Source organism: Lagopus muta, chromosome 5, assembly GCF_023343835.1.
Source record: "Lagopus muta isolate bLagMut1 chromosome 5, bLagMut1 primary, whole genome shotgun sequence".
In the NCBI taxonomy this organism is placed as follows: domain Eukaryota; kingdom Metazoa; phylum Chordata; class Aves; order Galliformes; family Phasianidae; genus Lagopus; species Lagopus muta.
The window spans coordinates 31,524,753-31,540,753 of NC_064437.1; the positions used below are offsets into that span (position 1 = coordinate 31,524,753).

At 44.9% G+C, this 16,001-nt stretch overlaps 1 protein-coding gene across 10 annotated transcripts in view; it reads left to right on the plus strand.

Moving 5' to 3' along the window:
* SGMS1 (sphingomyelin synthase 1) overlaps positions 1-16,001 on the plus strand; it is a 74,410-nt gene that overhangs the window by 29,130 nt on the left and 29,279 nt on the right. For 2 of the 10 annotated variants that reach the window (XM_048946686.1, XM_048946682.1), the window contains exon 1: positions 15,116-15,403. The exons of 5 other annotated variants lie outside the window; for them this stretch is intronic. The gene's annotated coding sequence lies outside the window, so the exon portion shown is untranslated. Of the gene's footprint in view, positions 1-13,212; positions 13,290-13,707; positions 13,866-15,115; positions 15,404-16,001 lie in introns of those variants that run through there. 3 more of the 10 variants (XM_048946690.1, XM_048946687.1, XM_048946693.1) reach the window with 3 other exon arrangements.

Sequence of the window (16,001 nt, forward strand, 5' to 3'; positions counted from 1 at the left end):
TTTTCTGGACACAGTTGACCATGGAATAAATGAAGATGCTGACATGGTCAAAATTACTGGGGGAAGCCTTTTATGGCGCAGTGCTAACAGCAAGTGAGTCATATCCTTGTAGGCAGCTGCTTCATGCAGGGGCTGGCCAGTTTTCTTTCTTTTGTTTAGTTTCCTGTTGGCCTCATAACTCTTCTAAGTGCAACAATGAGCTGGCTGGGTTGCACCTAAAGAATTACCTCTGTGGGAATGGAAATGAAGAACAAAGCCACTGTGTCCAATAGATCTACTTCTTGCTTTCCAGCCTTTAATAAACCTTTACCAGGGAACCTTTACGATCAGCATTCATTTAGAATCACGGAATTGCTCAGGCTGGAAAAGATCTTAAAAGATCATCAAGTCCAACCACTACCCAACTGTAGTACCCAACTCTAACAACCCACTACTAAATCATGTCCCTGAGCACCACGTTTTTGCTTTTATTATTGTTGTTTGTTTAAGAGATGCATGATGGCTGCAGAAACTTGCCTTTTTATTTGCTTAGTTGTATAGCAACTGTGCTCGTCAGCTGTGATCTGAGCACCATGAGAAACTAGGCAGCACAATGACTTCCAAAGGGCTGTGGTGAATATGTTGGTATTGACAGCAATTCATAAATAACGTCAGTCTTTTCTACTGAATTCTTCATGAGTTCAAAAAATCATTGATTATGGGAAGGCCTGTAGCCTTTCTTATCCAGAAGGAAAAGCCACTGTGTCCATCTGAGTCATTCTGTCCTGTCACATAATGTACTTTAGGAATTAATGCAGTTATTTTTGTCACTAGGTGAATGATCCAAAGTTACGGTGAGGTTCTGTTGTGAGAGCCTGCCATGAGAAGGCTGGCTTGTCCTGCAGTGGTCCTTTGGCAGGAATTACACTTCTCTGATTTGGGATCACTCAGAAACTACCTGTAGGGACTGGTTGTAGCTGCCTGCTTCTTTGAGGCAGATTTTCTCTGTTGGCTGTATTTTCTTCCTGTAGCTTCTGATCCCATATACTTCTATGTGTGTGTGTCTGTGTGCATCAGTTCCTTTCTTTCTAATACCCACTCTAGCCCTGCGGCTTCAGCAAAATGTTCATTATGACACAAGCTGCTCTGCGGGGTCGATCAGTGCAGCAGTGATCTGCTGGACTTCCCAGTGTCCCTTTCCGTTTCACAGAGCAGTGGCTGAGTCTGAACATCAGGTACATCTGTTGGCTGGAATGCTGCTCTTGTAGCAGAGCTCTCGTTTCTGGGGAAGGCTGCTGGCTTTGCAGGTGGGTTGGTGCATACAGACCACACAACTTTGCTGTCTGTCTGTTCTAATCAGTAAGCAGCCCTGAAACCCACTGCACAGAACTCCTAGGGAACAATCTTACCTACTTTTCACCTAAATGGGCTGGTGAATATGTCAAAAAGATGAAACGGATGTAGAGGCTCAGTGTTACCAGCCTGTGGGGGGTAGGGTGCTTTTGTTCATGAAAGCAGGTCGTGGCAGTGTTACATACTGAGAATCCTCCCTGTTGCCTGAAGCCTGAATTGGGTGGTGTCTGTGTGGTGATGGCTGCTAATGGTGGTGTTAAGCAGCATGTTAATTGACCGAGGATCACCGGGAGCAGTTTGGTTCTGGAGGACAACCTGCGTTCAGCTTTTGCGGTAGAGCTGGAGGCAGCTGGGAGTTGAAGGCCAGAGACTTTCCTGCTTGCCATCACTTGACACAGCTCTCCCCATCCCAAGGGTGCTCCATGCACGAGAAGCAAAACGCCTGCTTTAATGAAATCCCAGTGACAATATGCGTTATAGAGACAGTGTTGCTGATGCTTTTATGGCACTGAGGAGGTGAGTTGATCTGTAATTAGCATTCTCTCTTTTTCTTTGCAAGTCTGGGGAGTTGTGTGGTCATCAGTATGTTAGGACTTTTGTTATCTTGCGCAAGCCCCATCAGTGATAGTTGTCTGTGTCTCATTCTTCTTGCTTTCTTGAAAAAGATTCATCCTTCAGCTTGTAGACACAATTCAGAGCACTTGTGGAATAGAGGGATTTTTAAACTGTTGGTGTTCATTGAAAAGGTGATGTTCAAGATAATAATAAAACACACAAAACAAAACAACTGAGCAAAACGAAACAACAACAAAAAACAACAGCACCAAAACACATAAAACAGGCAAGAGAAGTGGAAGCTGTAAGAGAGATAAAAGGAATCTGATGAGTCTGATGCAGTCTGATGAAACTTTGGACTAGTGTTTTAATGTTTCCTCTATGTCACTGTGGGAAGAAAAGACCCATTATGAAAGCAGTTTGAGCTGAAGTGTAGCAAAGGTGAGTTACAGAGTACTGGAAACTGAATCTCAATCTTGAGAATGAGACAGCTTGTGAGTTTTTTCTGGCTCTCTCCCAAGCCTTCTCATCTGAAGGCAGAACATTCTCAGCTTTCCCACCCTCTCCCCATAGCAGAGAGAGTGCAGTTCTTTAATCATGGTTGTTTTGCTCAGTCATGGAAGTTTGATGTCAACCAGAACCATGGCTCCTTCTTAGCAAAGCTGCGTGCTGGTGCCTAGGGTTATGCTTCCCCAGGTGAAGGACTTCCCTTTGCATTTATTTGAACTTCATGAGGTTCCTGTCTGCCCTTTGCTCCAGTCTGTCAAGGTGTGCAGTGTGACCCTCTGTTGTATCAGACACTTGTCCCCATTGTGTCATCTGCAAACTTGCTGTGGGTACACGTAGCCCACCATCCAGGTCACTCACTGATGCAGAGGTACAACAGAGTTAGCTCTCATATCAATGCCTTGGTAGACCTCTAGTAACTGGCTTCCAACTGCACTTGGTGCTTTTGATCACCACCTTCTGAGCTGCTTTCAGTTCACTTATCTAGTCCATATTTTATTTTGTCTGAGGTTGTCACAGGAGATGGTGTTGCTAGTATTATAATGTCAGGACAAGCAACATTCTGCTGCCCTCCCCTCTCCCACCAAGCCACTTGCTTCATCATACAAGGCGGTCAGGTTGGTGAAGTGTGATTATTATTTTTTTTTCCCTTCATATATCCATACTGACTATTCCTGATAATCCTCTTGCCCTTTGTGTGACTGGAAATTTTTTCCAGGATTAGCCACTCCCAGCGATCAAGGTGAGGCTGACTGGCCAGTAGGCCCGTGGATCCACCTTCTTGAAGACAGGATGACATTTGCTTTCCACCATTGGAAACCTCTCCTAGTTGCCATGACTATTCAGAGATAACTGAGAGGGGCATCACACCATTAGCCAGCTCCCTCAGCACTCGTGAGTGCATCTAGATGAGTCCTTTAGGCTTGTTCATGTACAGTTGAAGTGTTCCCCAACCTCTTCTTCATCCATCAATGGTGTGTTATCCTTGTGCTGGACTTACCCTGTTGTGTGTGGATCATGAGATTCTTGAGTCAGTATTACCAGTCGCCTTTCACATCACTCCCCATATTCATTTCAGAAGGTCTTTGGCTTACTTCACTCCAACCCTGCGTGATCAGACAGCATTCCTCAATTCCATGTGTGTCTCCTGCCCCTGCTGCGATCATTTTTTTGCACTTGAGTTTGCTTGGGAGCTCCTTGCTCCTCTTTTCAGGCTTTGTTCCACCTCCTGCTTATTCAGTTGGACCATTCTTCAGCTTGGAGGAGGTAATTCCATAGCAGCAACCAGCTCTTTTGCCACCCAACCGTGCTGACCGTTCAGCAGGCGTGTGAGAGCTTTCCCCTTAATGGCCTGCAGGTATTTCCATCTGCTTACACACCTTGATCAAGTTTTGCTGGTGGGTTTGGCTTTCCTAATGTTTAATTTGGATGTGCAGAAATGTAGTTTGTAAGCTACCAAGATGGAGTCTGTCTTAAGCAGAAATAACACCTCTTTTGGCAAAAGCCAGGAATCGAGTCTCTATTTTTGGATACGTGCAGTATTTTCCTTGGAGCATTCAACCTGGCCTTAGTGGCTGAGTCAACATGGTGCACATAGCTCTAGAAAAAATAAAGATTTTATTTCTATTTTATGTTCTTCTCTCCTTATGTCTTTCCTAATGTAACAAAGTGTCCCTGTCATTGGATGGATTTGATGTTTACCTTGGAGCAGTCAACCTGGTTTTAGTGTCTGAGTCAATGTCTTGCATGTAGCTATAGAAAAATAAAGACTTTCTTTCTCTTTCATATTCTCTCTCTATGTCTTTCCTAATGTAACTCAGTATCTACAACAGGGCGGTTTTTCTTTCTCCTTCTCCCCTGGAATGTGTGTATATATATACACACCCTGTTACATTGCAGGAGTATTTGCTTTGAAAGAAATTTCTCAATCTGAGGCAAACCCAAACCAAATGTGCAAGATAAAGTGTTTGTTTTTTCTTCTCTTAACAAGAAGAGAGTCTGATGAATGGCAGAAAATGATCACCTGGGAAGGACAGTGAGCCTGTGAAGGGGAAGTCTTTCTCTGTTCAACTATTCCAGGAACAGACTGTGAACTTGAATTAAGATTTTTTTGGAGCCATATTGTTAAATATGGAGGCAGTGTTTTACAAAGGACCTGTGATTCCAGCTGATGAAAGCCTTTAGTTGTGGGTACAATGGATCTTTAATAATCCAGCAAGATTTTCTCATCTAATGTTTGGATGTAAAGCATCAGCATTCAGGGATTGCCAGTCCCTCCTCCCATCCATGTAAGAGCTGTTGCAGCAAACCTAAAATTACTGTAATTACCTAGGGAGGCCAGGGAAATCCCCCCACTGAAAAAGAAATATAAAAGCCGTTATTGCACCGTGGAAGATTTAATTGTAATAAGACTGAATTTTAACTCTTTGTTGGCATTCTGAGCAATCTCCAGGTTCTGCAAAACTTCCCAACACTATTCCATTTTTTTTGTGTTCAGTCTAAACAGTTAATTTGGATGAAAATTCAGCATATAGACTAAATAATCTTTGCATGTGTTTATAGGGTAGTTTGCAAAAGCAAGCACCTTGCTTTTCATTTAAGAATCTGTTATCTGAGGTCTTAAGATGCGTTTGCTACATTTTGCTTGATCAGTAGAAGATGAAGTAGCACTTCAAGTTCTGAGGTTCTAAGCTGGAGCAGTGCATGTTTAAGCACCGTGTTTTTGTAAAAACACAGACGAGCAACTTATAATTGCTACATAGATAAATGGGACAAGAGAGCAAATTCACCTCTTCAGAAAACTCACATGTTTATCTTTAGTCTTTTGAGTTCTTTTAGGCTCGTTGTAGAATTACGTTTTTGTGAGCTGTAATTGTAGAGGTAAAACATTTCTGGTGATTCTTCTGAAGCACGGTGTTTAACTGTCAAGGGAAGCTCTGCTGAATATTCTTTTGAATTAGGCCTCTCTGGTGTGGGTGGGGAAGAAATAATTTCTTCTTAGTCTAGGAAATCATAGTGTGCAGCATGATAATGTCCAAGTAGTGTCATCCTTTGGGAGCAGCGAAGAACTTCAAAAAGAAACAGATGCTTCCTGTGGCTTGAATTTCCAAGAGCACGGGAAGGATGGTGGAGTTCAGTTTATTTACACATCTGCCTCACCCAGCATGGACCAGATTAGCTTGAGTATTTCTGGATTTGGATAATCCATTGGGAATAACTGAGTGCTACAGGATAGCAAGGAGAATGATTCTCCTTGTCTCTGTTGATTATTCAGGGACTTGCAAGGTAGTACTGAGATCAGAATGGCATGGTGGTTTGCTCTCAGGCATACAGGCATAGAAATGATCTGGTAAATGTTTGGAAGGTATGAATGTAGAAAGGAAACCTTTCTGACTGGTGTCACATTAAAGAAAAAGAAAGTCAACTCAAATGCCACCATGCAAAGAGAAAAAGATTTAAGATATTTGACCATAACTTAATTTAACAATCACTCTTCTGTGTATACAGCATAGTACATTTGTTTTGTTAATATTGAGAGAACTAGCAGATTCTCTAGTAGGGCTGTACACAGGCTGTCGAAAGCTAACTGTCTTAAGGAGGAGCAACTTGAACTGAAACCTGATACTTGCAAATGAAATCTGTGCACGTTCATCCTTCTTAAGCTCCCAGCTCACTTAGCAGCATTTAGCAGAGCTCAAATGTGCCAAAAAATACAGTCTTCTCTGTCTGTGGTGCATTAAAGCTGCTGAGCCTTGGCCATGGTGGGAGCAGGATGACTAACCCTGCTCAGCTTAGTGCCCAGCATTGTAGTTAGACACAAATTCTGGTGCTTGTAGTAATGCATATAAGAAATAGAATGATTTGGAATCTTGCTAAATGCTGAATTTTTTGTGGGATATATCAGTGGTGTTGGTGGAAGGACTAGGTAGTGATGGTTCTGCAGAATCGATACTTTTACTTTCTACTAGGAGAAAGTGGGATTAGAGCAAATGGCAGCCTGATCTGTAAATACCTTCCCCAGAGGGAAAACCTATCATGAGTGAGAGGTCCCATTTGGAGGTCTCAGAGGAGACTGTGGTAAATGCTTCCCTGTGAAGCAGCCACAGGTGACGGGGCTGGTTAGTTTGGGAATCTGTGTGGTGTTAGTGTCTCCCAATAGCTTTAGCCAGTTTTGAGCAGTCAGATCGAAATAAAGCATAGCTGACATTTCGTAACTTTTGCTGTATTAGAATCTCCACTATTTTCCATGCTTGCCTGTACCTTGTGCTTCTGCAGCACAAGCAGTGCTTCCTACGCATTACACGCTCTTCCGGTAGGACCATGTCCTGCTATGTCCCTGGTGTTGGGAGCACAGAGGTTGTGCTAAGCACCCAGCACTTTGATCTTTGTCCTTCTGCGTTTCTTGTCTGCATCATGGCAGTCAGGGCTATAAAAACAAGATAGAGCAGGCCAGTGTACAGAAATAGGAAGCAGGAATGCTTTTATAACTAGCAACTGGCAGAGCTGCCAGTTTGGCCACGTTTTGGGCTGTTCCAGAAGCAGCCTGTGCTGTTGCGCTGCTGTGTGTTTGCCCTTCCTGGGGAGGAGCAGGAAGAGCTGTGTACACATATGATCTTCTCATCCTTCTGCAGTGAATGCCTCGGGATCGCCGAGCTCCATTCCATCTGCTTACCAATCCACGTTCACTGGATCAGCCTTTGAAACCAGCACTTGCAATGTCCCTGGGAGAAGCAGTGCCAAAGGAACACGTGTTAGGTGGTGATGTTGCACAGCTCCCTCCTGTGAGGCACTGATAGCGCCCACTGTGCTGCCACGGGATGCGTAATGCCAGGCCGTGTTGCAGATAGCTCCTTATCGCTCCTCTGGTGGTGTTCCCCTGCCCTTAGGATGGCGGAAGCAGATAGATGAAGCTGTCTCTGTCTTCAGAGTCTTTGAAGAAGGTACGCAGCCCTAGGGTCTGCCTCCTGGGCCTGACAGAAAGGACAAGGTGCTCATTGTGGGAGCAGCAGGGATCAGTTGTGTGTTTAGGAGCACCTCATCACCCTGTTGACACACTGCACAAATATTTTGCAGGCTAAGGAGCTGGATTTCTCTCTGATTTGCATTCAGTGCAACTCTCATGGTATGCGAACAGTGATCAGGATGTGAGGCTGAGCTGGTTTATCATTGATGGGGTAAAGCCTTTTCCACAGGCAGAAACCCTGTCACTGACCTCTGGTGCAAAACTGGTACATATTAACTCTTGCTTTTTTAAAAAAATTTGTTAATTTCACTTTACTGGAAAGTGCTTTCGGGTGTTCTGAGTTAATAAGAAACTTCTCTGGATGGTAAGAGAGTGTCTGCAAAGCCTGCAGTTGGCATTTGCAGGAAGGCGTGGTGCTGCTGAAAGATATAGGAAATCCGAGGAAACAAATATTTCTCTCACTTCTCTGCCCCTTCTTTGCATAGAAACCAGCATTAACAATTTCAGATCTCACTGTTTAAAACAGGGATTGCTGGGCAGGCCTGTGAGCCAGAAGTTCTGTGTATTAGTGAGATGTGTGTTTAGTTTGAACTGCATCATTTTCTGAAAGAAAGAATGTTTGCCTTGCAGTGCTGTGCGTAAGCCCCAAGTATGGCCATTTTGGCTCTGTTTATGCATAATAAATCAGTGACTTGCTATATTCAGCCAGCCTTGCCTCAGATCAGTGAGGCCGCTTCTTGGAAAGGTTCTTTATTGCTCCTGGATGGCAGCAGCTGCCTTCCATCCTTACGTGCCATGTTTCTGATTAAGGCAAACACAGCTTGCTCTGTCAAAGGCTTTACAGAAGCCAGAGCACCTGCTATGTCCCAAACTGCTGGTATAGAGAACCAGCAGGGTCATAGTGAGATGTAGGGCAGATAAGAAAGGAATTAACTCTTTGATGGAAAGATCAGTGTGTCCCATTACAGTGTTTTGAAGAGATGAACTGTTAGGTGCCTCCAGCAGAGGCATTTGGGTTGAGGTTTTGGTTTTGGAACAACTAAACCAAACTGGCATTCCCTTGTGGTGACTTCTTCAGTTGGATCATTTGGACACACCTGGATAATGCGACTTCCGAGAAGTAAAATAAGTGGCTTGAGAATAGGAGTGGCACTTGGCAGGCTGGGAGCTGTAGGTGTGGATGTGAGATGGAGTCACACGTGGAAAGCTCCCTGCCATGTGACAGGTGTCCCACTGGCTGCAACGCTGAGTTTGAAAAGAGCAGCTTGTTCTTTGTCGCTGTTATTGATCACAGTGGCATTAAACACTTGCTTTGATCTGGCTGTCTCGTTGCATGTGTCCTGTGTGAACGGATGGCAGTAACACACTGTGCCACCCTGATGTTTTCTGAGAGTTGCACTCCACTGTGCCATCCCAGAGTCCCTGCTGAGGCAATGCAGGTGTTTCACTGGTGATCCCAAGGACAACAGCTGTGGGGTTTCACTGGCAATGGCAGCAGGACGTACACAGCCTGCAACATGTGGGATGAGCATGTTCACAAAGATGCTTCCAGTGAGATGAGGCTGCAGTGAAATTCAGGCTGCTTGCATTGCTTGCAGCACTCTCGTTTATCTGCAGCAAAAGGTCTTATGGCCTGGAAAACCTCAGGTTTGTGTAACCCCCCTGGTGTTTCTGCTGAGCTTTTTACAGTTCTGTTGCAGCGAGCGCCCAGGGAGCATGGCTGCTTGCAGTCCCTCTGAGCCATTGCAGTTCAGTAGAGTCCCATGACCGTGTGCAGGGTCAGAGAGGAGGGAGAGGCTGGGGAGCTGCCCTGGGACTGCCAGAGTGTTAGGGATTGCAAAACTGGCATTGGGTCAGAGTACAGCCACGTGTTGAAATACAGCAGCACAGTGTATTTCCCTAGTGCCTCTCTGGAGGAGGAGAGCAGGGGAAGCTTTTAGCTGATCTTGCAGGTGACTGGTTTGGTGGCAAGCTGTGTGACTGTTATTTTTGCTGTGATTTTAAAGTACACCTTGCATACGTGTTCCAGCAAGCTGAAATTAGCTTCTCTGTTGGCAGAAAGATTTCTGTTTGGGTAAAATGGTTCAACTTAAAAGCAGGTTGAGTTTTTTATAGGGAGAGAAACAAAAGTGTGGTTTCCTCTGGACATTGCTCTGCGAGTCACACGTTGTATGACACAGTGTTGCTCTCTGGAAGTGCAATTGCTGGAGCTGATGAGTGTTTCATGGACCTCGAGAGTCACCCTTTGTGTTGGATACAGCTAAATGCTTAACCAGGCAGTTATGGAAGTTTGTTTGAAAGATGGACTGGCAATTCTACAAGGTATTCATTAATGCTTCTGGAATGAAAATGAAATGGAATATTTGATGAGCTTTCTTCTATTTCAAAAGTAAATGTCCTCTCTTAACTGCTTTGCTCATAGAAGTGGTAATGGCTATTAATGCTGTAATACAGATGAAGTAGTTTTGGATTTCCCTCTTTAAACTAGTTAGAAAAAATGATAGGATTTTTTTTTTCTGGTTGTCCACTGCACTTGTCTTTTTACCTACTAGCCTGTTTAAGATCACGTTTTATAAAGGAAGAATATACACATCTGCCAGCTGAAAGCTCTCAGAAGGGTAGAGCAGTGGTGGCCAGAACAGCTTTGTTTCAGAGATGTGGGTTTTTACCTCATTAATAAGAAGTGCTTCACTTCTGGGTCACACAGCTGAGAGCACTAAACAATAGTTCAAAGCTGTTTAAAACTTACCAATGTTCTCAACTTCGTGTTTGCTTTAAAAAGGCATTTCAGCTTAGGAAAAGTGATTTAAAAACCCACCTTGGAGCTAGAAGTAATAAGCTTGAGGAGATGGGTTTGTTGCATTCACAGCATCTCTGGAGAGATTTGTGCTGCAGATTGCACAGAGGGTTTAGTATAAACTAGGCCACTAGATTTGGGGATGAAATGTTGAAGCAGAGTAATAGGCAGCAGTTTCCCACTGGTGTTGGCTTGTTTGGCACATCATGGCACTGAATGCTAAGTGAGGGAGAGTTTTTGATGCTCATAGCAAACAGCAGTCAAGTACAGTAAGAGATGTTTCCTTTCAGATGGTCAGGCAGTTGTGTTGCGGTTAAGACCAAAAAACTTCACTTTGAAGAAAATGGGCTATATATTTGAAAGTGCTTAAAAATATGTCCTCAAACTGTTGTTGAACGCAGTGCTTTAAAGCAAATGATGGTGGGATTAACTTCTTTATGGTCTTGTGGCATATTTATGCTGGTTTGTTGCATCAGTGACCAGAATCAGATAACTTACAACAATGCTTAAGAAGTTTTTAGGATACTTTCTCTGGGAGATATGAGCAGTGAATGTGGGGATTTACGTTGCTCATGTGTAGCAATCTGAATGGGACCTCTCTGGTAGATGATGATCCGAGAAATACAGAACCAGGCTGAGTTCATACCTGCTTTTGCATTGTGCTGGTGGTGATCTGTGGTAGCCAGCAAGAAGCATGCCTTTGTGTTGGCCCTGTAAAATGCGTCCTGAAAAGGCAGGAGTGTAGCTGCTTCATTGAAGCCCTGCTTTGCAAGGAGTGCTTCTTAGTAATTTAAGGGGAAGCCCTTTAAAAACTGACTTATCTCACCTCTAAGCTACTTCTTCTTTACCAGTTGCTTTTAAATTTTATTTTTGTTGACCTCTTCTTTTCACTGAGTTTGGCTCTGTGGGCATTCTTCTCTCTTTTTATAGAAAACCACTTTTACAGCTCTGCTTTTGGTTTCCTGTCCAAGCCAGTGGCTCAGCTGGAGACAGCGTTGTCACCCGTGAGTGCCATGCATGCAGAAAAGCTTGCAAGTTCCTGGTATTTCAAGTTATCATTGAAGCCATGCCACTGTTTTCCTTTGTCTGTGTTGTTGTGCTGGGGATTTGGATTGGGTCACCTTGGTGTAAGTGGGTATGACCTGTTACTTCCACTAGACTTTACTTCCCACCTTCCTTCCTGATGAGCATGGAAGGAGGTGACCCAATATAATCTACTTGCTGTGACCTTTTGCTTTTCGTACTTAAGCAGATTTAAGATGCCGGGACAGGGAAGGCCTTTCCCCAGCCAGACTTCAGGAAGGATGCTCTCCAGCCAGTGTCAGTGCTGCTGGAGCTACAGAGAAACATTCGTGCTGAAGCTCATAGTAGCTATTTCTTTGAAGTGCTAGCAATCATCCTCAGATCTAGCATTCTGTCACATAGCTCATCTCCTGATTAGGGACAAACAGGCACACGCTCCGTGGCTGACTTCAGGCATTTTTGTGGTGATCATCATTCACAGCAATGCTTGGGAAGGTAGATGTGAAGCAAAGCAACTGCCACGTAACAGGAAGCACAACTCCAAGATGTTCCATCTTTTGGAAGAAAAATGATACACATACAGCCACTTCAGGCTGTCCTCCCTGGTAGCCCTTTGTCTGAATATGTCCTGGCCAAAGTCTGTAGAAAAGGGAAAAATGACAACTAAACAACAACAAAAAAGCTTTGCAGGTACTTTGGAAAAATTCATTAAGCATATTTCTTTTAATTTGTTTAGGGTTGTATGTGATATTAAGTTGCATCTGCCTGAACACATGCAATATTTAAATACATAATGATTAAATGTGTTTAGAAGGTATTTCAACAGCTTGCTCCTAATTACCTGCAGTCATCAAGCTGCCCCCTCCTCTTAGCCCCACCTCAGCCATGGGAGAACAAGGCTGGCTGCTTTTTGTATCTTCTAGTCTCTAAAGCCATACAGCCATAGGTGGCTAGGAAAATACAGCATAAAGGTAAGACCTATGGGAGCAAGCAGGAGCATTTTGGTCAAATCTGAATGCATTTCTTGTCAGAAGTGATTTATTAATTTGGCTGCTATCCTGTGCCCCGTTGTTATGTATTGACCCAGGTAAACATGGTGTCATTCATGCAACAAGGAATCTGGCCTGTAGTGTGCCATGTAATTAGTCCTGAAATTTCTCATCTATGTGCTCAGTGGGAAGAGTTCACAGAATTGATGCTGAGTGTCACTGAAGACATCTGCAGGTAATTCTGCTCCAGAATCTCCCTGTGGAAATGGGATGAGGTTGGGCAGATCCATCACTGAGGTGTTGGTTTGCATACACAGACATACTGTATTGAGGCCATATTGAGGCCCTGGAATGTGTTCAAAGGAGGGCAACAAAGCTGGTGAGGGGTCCGGAACACAGGCCATATGAGGAGAGGCTGAACGAGCTGGGAATGTTCAGCCTGGAGAAGAGGAGGCTCAGGGGAGACCTCATTGCTCTCTATAACTTCCTGAAGGGAGGTTGTAGTGAGCTGGGGGTCGGCCTCTTCTCTCGTGTCATTAGTGATAGGACCAGAGGGAATGGCTTCAAGCTACGGCAGGGGAGATTCAGGCTGGACATCAGGAAGTATTACTTTTCAGAAAGGGTGGTCAGGCACTGGAATGGACTGCCCAGGGAGGTGATGGAGTCACCGAGCCTGGGGGTGTTCAAGGAAAGGCTGGATGTTGTGTTGAGGGACATGGTTTAGTGGGAGCTACTGGGAATAGGTGAACGGTTGGACTGGATGATCTTGAAGGTCTTTTCCAACCTTGGTGATTCTATGATTCTATGATACATTTACCCACACTGAGACCTCTAGGCATCGACTTTTTTGTGTGTATGTGTGTATATGCACACACACGCATACACACATAAATGGAATGTATTTTTAAACTGGGGTGGGATAAGCGAGCTTTGAGGCATTCAATTCTGCTTAAAGTCCCTTCTTCATGTGCCTGTTGATTTGGTTATGCAGATTGAGGCAGGAAGGCGGATAACAATAAACCACATATCCAGCACTACTGGGTAAATCATTAACACGAGGTCTCAGTTCCCGCAAACACCGCTAGAAAGGTTCCTCTTCCCTAAAACTCCCCTCTTCCAGGAGGTAAGAAGCAAAGTGATTTGCAGGTCTTTGTTTAGCTTGTGGGCTTTTGTTGCTGGTGTGCATTCTGTTCTGGTTCGGAAGGCAATGGAGTCCAGGGGGCTGGGAACAGGAGGGAACCTCCTTCCCTGCGCCAAGGCACACAGCCCTCACCTCAAACTGGATTAGGAAGGTGAGGCAGAGGGGGAAAGCCAGGCTTTCAGTGGAGTTCACTTACATTTTGCTGTTGCGCTGGAAGAACTATAGGTAGGTAACATTCTTATGTTGTATGAAGAAGCAAGAAATGTTCTGCAGCAGCTTGGGTGGACGGGGAAATTAGCATCCTATCTCTGTTTGTTGAAGCAACTGGAGGCCAGGAAGGAAGGAAGGAAGCAAACAGCGATAAAGATGTGTAGCTGTCCACACAGCAGCGAGTGCAGTGTGTCCTTGTGGGCTGCTGCTGTCTGGGTAGCGGGGAGCAGTTCTCAGATCTCCCGGCTGGGCTGCTCACCACGAGGCTTTGCTCCTCGGGCAGCAGCAGCCATGGAGCACCCGCTGAGTCCCATCACCTTTTGCCACAGAAGCATTACTCAGCTGCCCGTAACTACTGTGACTCAGTAGAAAAGCTTAATTTTAAATGAGTTAATGGCTGATGGGCTGATTTGATTGGTGGCTTTGTTTCCTAGAATCCAGGTGGATTGAATCTGCCAGTTTGAGCTGTCTAGGCACCTTGGCATGCTTAAATCTACACCAGGGTTTGCAGGCATTTAAAAAAGGGCTTTGTCCAGTGTTTTGATACTTATCTGTTTGTCCTGTCTGCATGTGCCTTAAATTCTATCAGTGACATTTCCAATAAGCTTCTTTTGTTCAAATAATTTGTACTGTAGGTAGCAGGTAACACACAAAAACATGTTATAGGAGGAAGAGTAAAAGTAGCTTCATTTTCTGTATTTGTGGCTGTGAGAATGAAAGTAAAAGGGCTTAGTTCAGAAAGGACTCAAACTGTTCCAGCTGCCCACAACCAAAAGCATACAAGGCTGAATGAAGCTGTGCAGCCCTGAGACAGTGTCTTAGCTTGCTCTCAGCAAGTCTCATCTCAAGTGTCCTTTGAGATGCTGAGCTCTCAGCCAGGCCCCCTCAAGTGACTGACCTGCCTGCTTTCCACTTCTCTCCTGGAAGTGTGTGCTACTAAGACTCTGAGAGCCCAGCTTCTTGCTGGTCCATGCGGCTGGCTGCCCTGCACAGTCTGTGCTCTGCATCCCCACAGAGGTTCAGAACAGCTCTGGCCACATAGGAAAGTGCCCTCCTTGCTTGGCTGACTTTACAGTGACTGCGCATTTTAAAGCCTGTCATTTTAAAGCTTCTCAGCTGTGTGAAGAGAGAATTCAGGGTTTGTTACGTATGCCTAATACTGGGGCACGTGGAGGACATGGGCTCAAACCTTCCAGTGGTCAGTGGGACCTGCAGCCCTGCATCCCGTTTCTGTCAGGTTTCCTGCAGCTGAGTTAGGTGCTGGCTGTCCTGTGAGCTGCTTCTCCAGTACCTCTGTGCCTTTCTCCTTGGACATTTTAGGGATAAGAGGTGCCGTCTGGGACTTCAGCTGCTTTAAATGAGCTGTGTCAGGAGAGCAGCAGTCCTCTGGATAGCCGGGTAGCGATGCTCAGCTGTCCTTGACACAAGACCTGAAGGACGGAGAGAGGGAAGAGAGCCCAGTTTCAGCTATCTTGAGTTGTATGTGCAGGGGAGCACTGGAGAGCGTATCAGCTGCTCTGTTGTCACCAGCTGCTCTCTGCAGCTGCCTGCATGGCAGGGAACGGGGGAATGACTCCACTTAAAAATAGAAAGGGAGATTAGGAAACTCAAGGTACGGTTTCGACACGCAGCTGAGCTGCTCTGATGACTCGCTGCCGCCACCGAAAGGGGAAGAACTTGCTTGTGCTTGTGTGACTGCGCAGCTGGTTTGGCTGCCTCACCCAGCAGAAAGCCCAGCCAGGAAAATAGGAGTTTTCCACCATGTGGTCACACAAGAGAGAAGGGTGGGGATGTAGAGCTGGAGGGGAGGGGATCTGAGTGCCTGCAAGTAGATGGTTTAACTCCTCTGGAACAGGTAATCTGAGGTGTGCGGGAGCTGCATTCAGGTGAGCATCTCAAATGCTTGGTGTTGTTATTGTTTGCTCTCAGCATGCTCAGCTTGGGGTGAAAGCAGCTGCAGTGTGTGTGCGGCTGTTTGTAGCTGTGGCTCGTTTAGTTTTCAAGTCGGTCTGTGTAATTTAAGTACAAAGTTATAAGGAGATTGACTTTGCTGTTTGTAGCGCTCATATTCTGGTAGTCGATGGGGAAGGTTTATTGGAGGAGCTTGGAAAACATTTGAGAAGTACTGGAGCCTTACTTTCACTTACTGAATGTGTTCTGCCTGGGTACTATACAACTGTAAGAGACTTCAGTGTGCAATAGGCATGTGAAATGTTAGGAAGAAGCTGGCAGCAGGCTTCCAAGGGTGAATATATTGTGTACGCTATGGGCTGCGTACTTCTTAAGAATTGCTTTTAGAAAGTTTCCATTACATGGTGTCCTGTCAGCAGCTCTTCATTCTCTCTTTCAGTCTAGTCTTTGTACTTACCACTAGTTGTTGTAACTTTGAGTATATTTTCTATGGCCTTTCTAAAATATGGACAAAAGCCAGTTGAAGAAATCCACAATTTTCTTTGCTAGAAAGTTTGTTTTCTGATGTTTTTG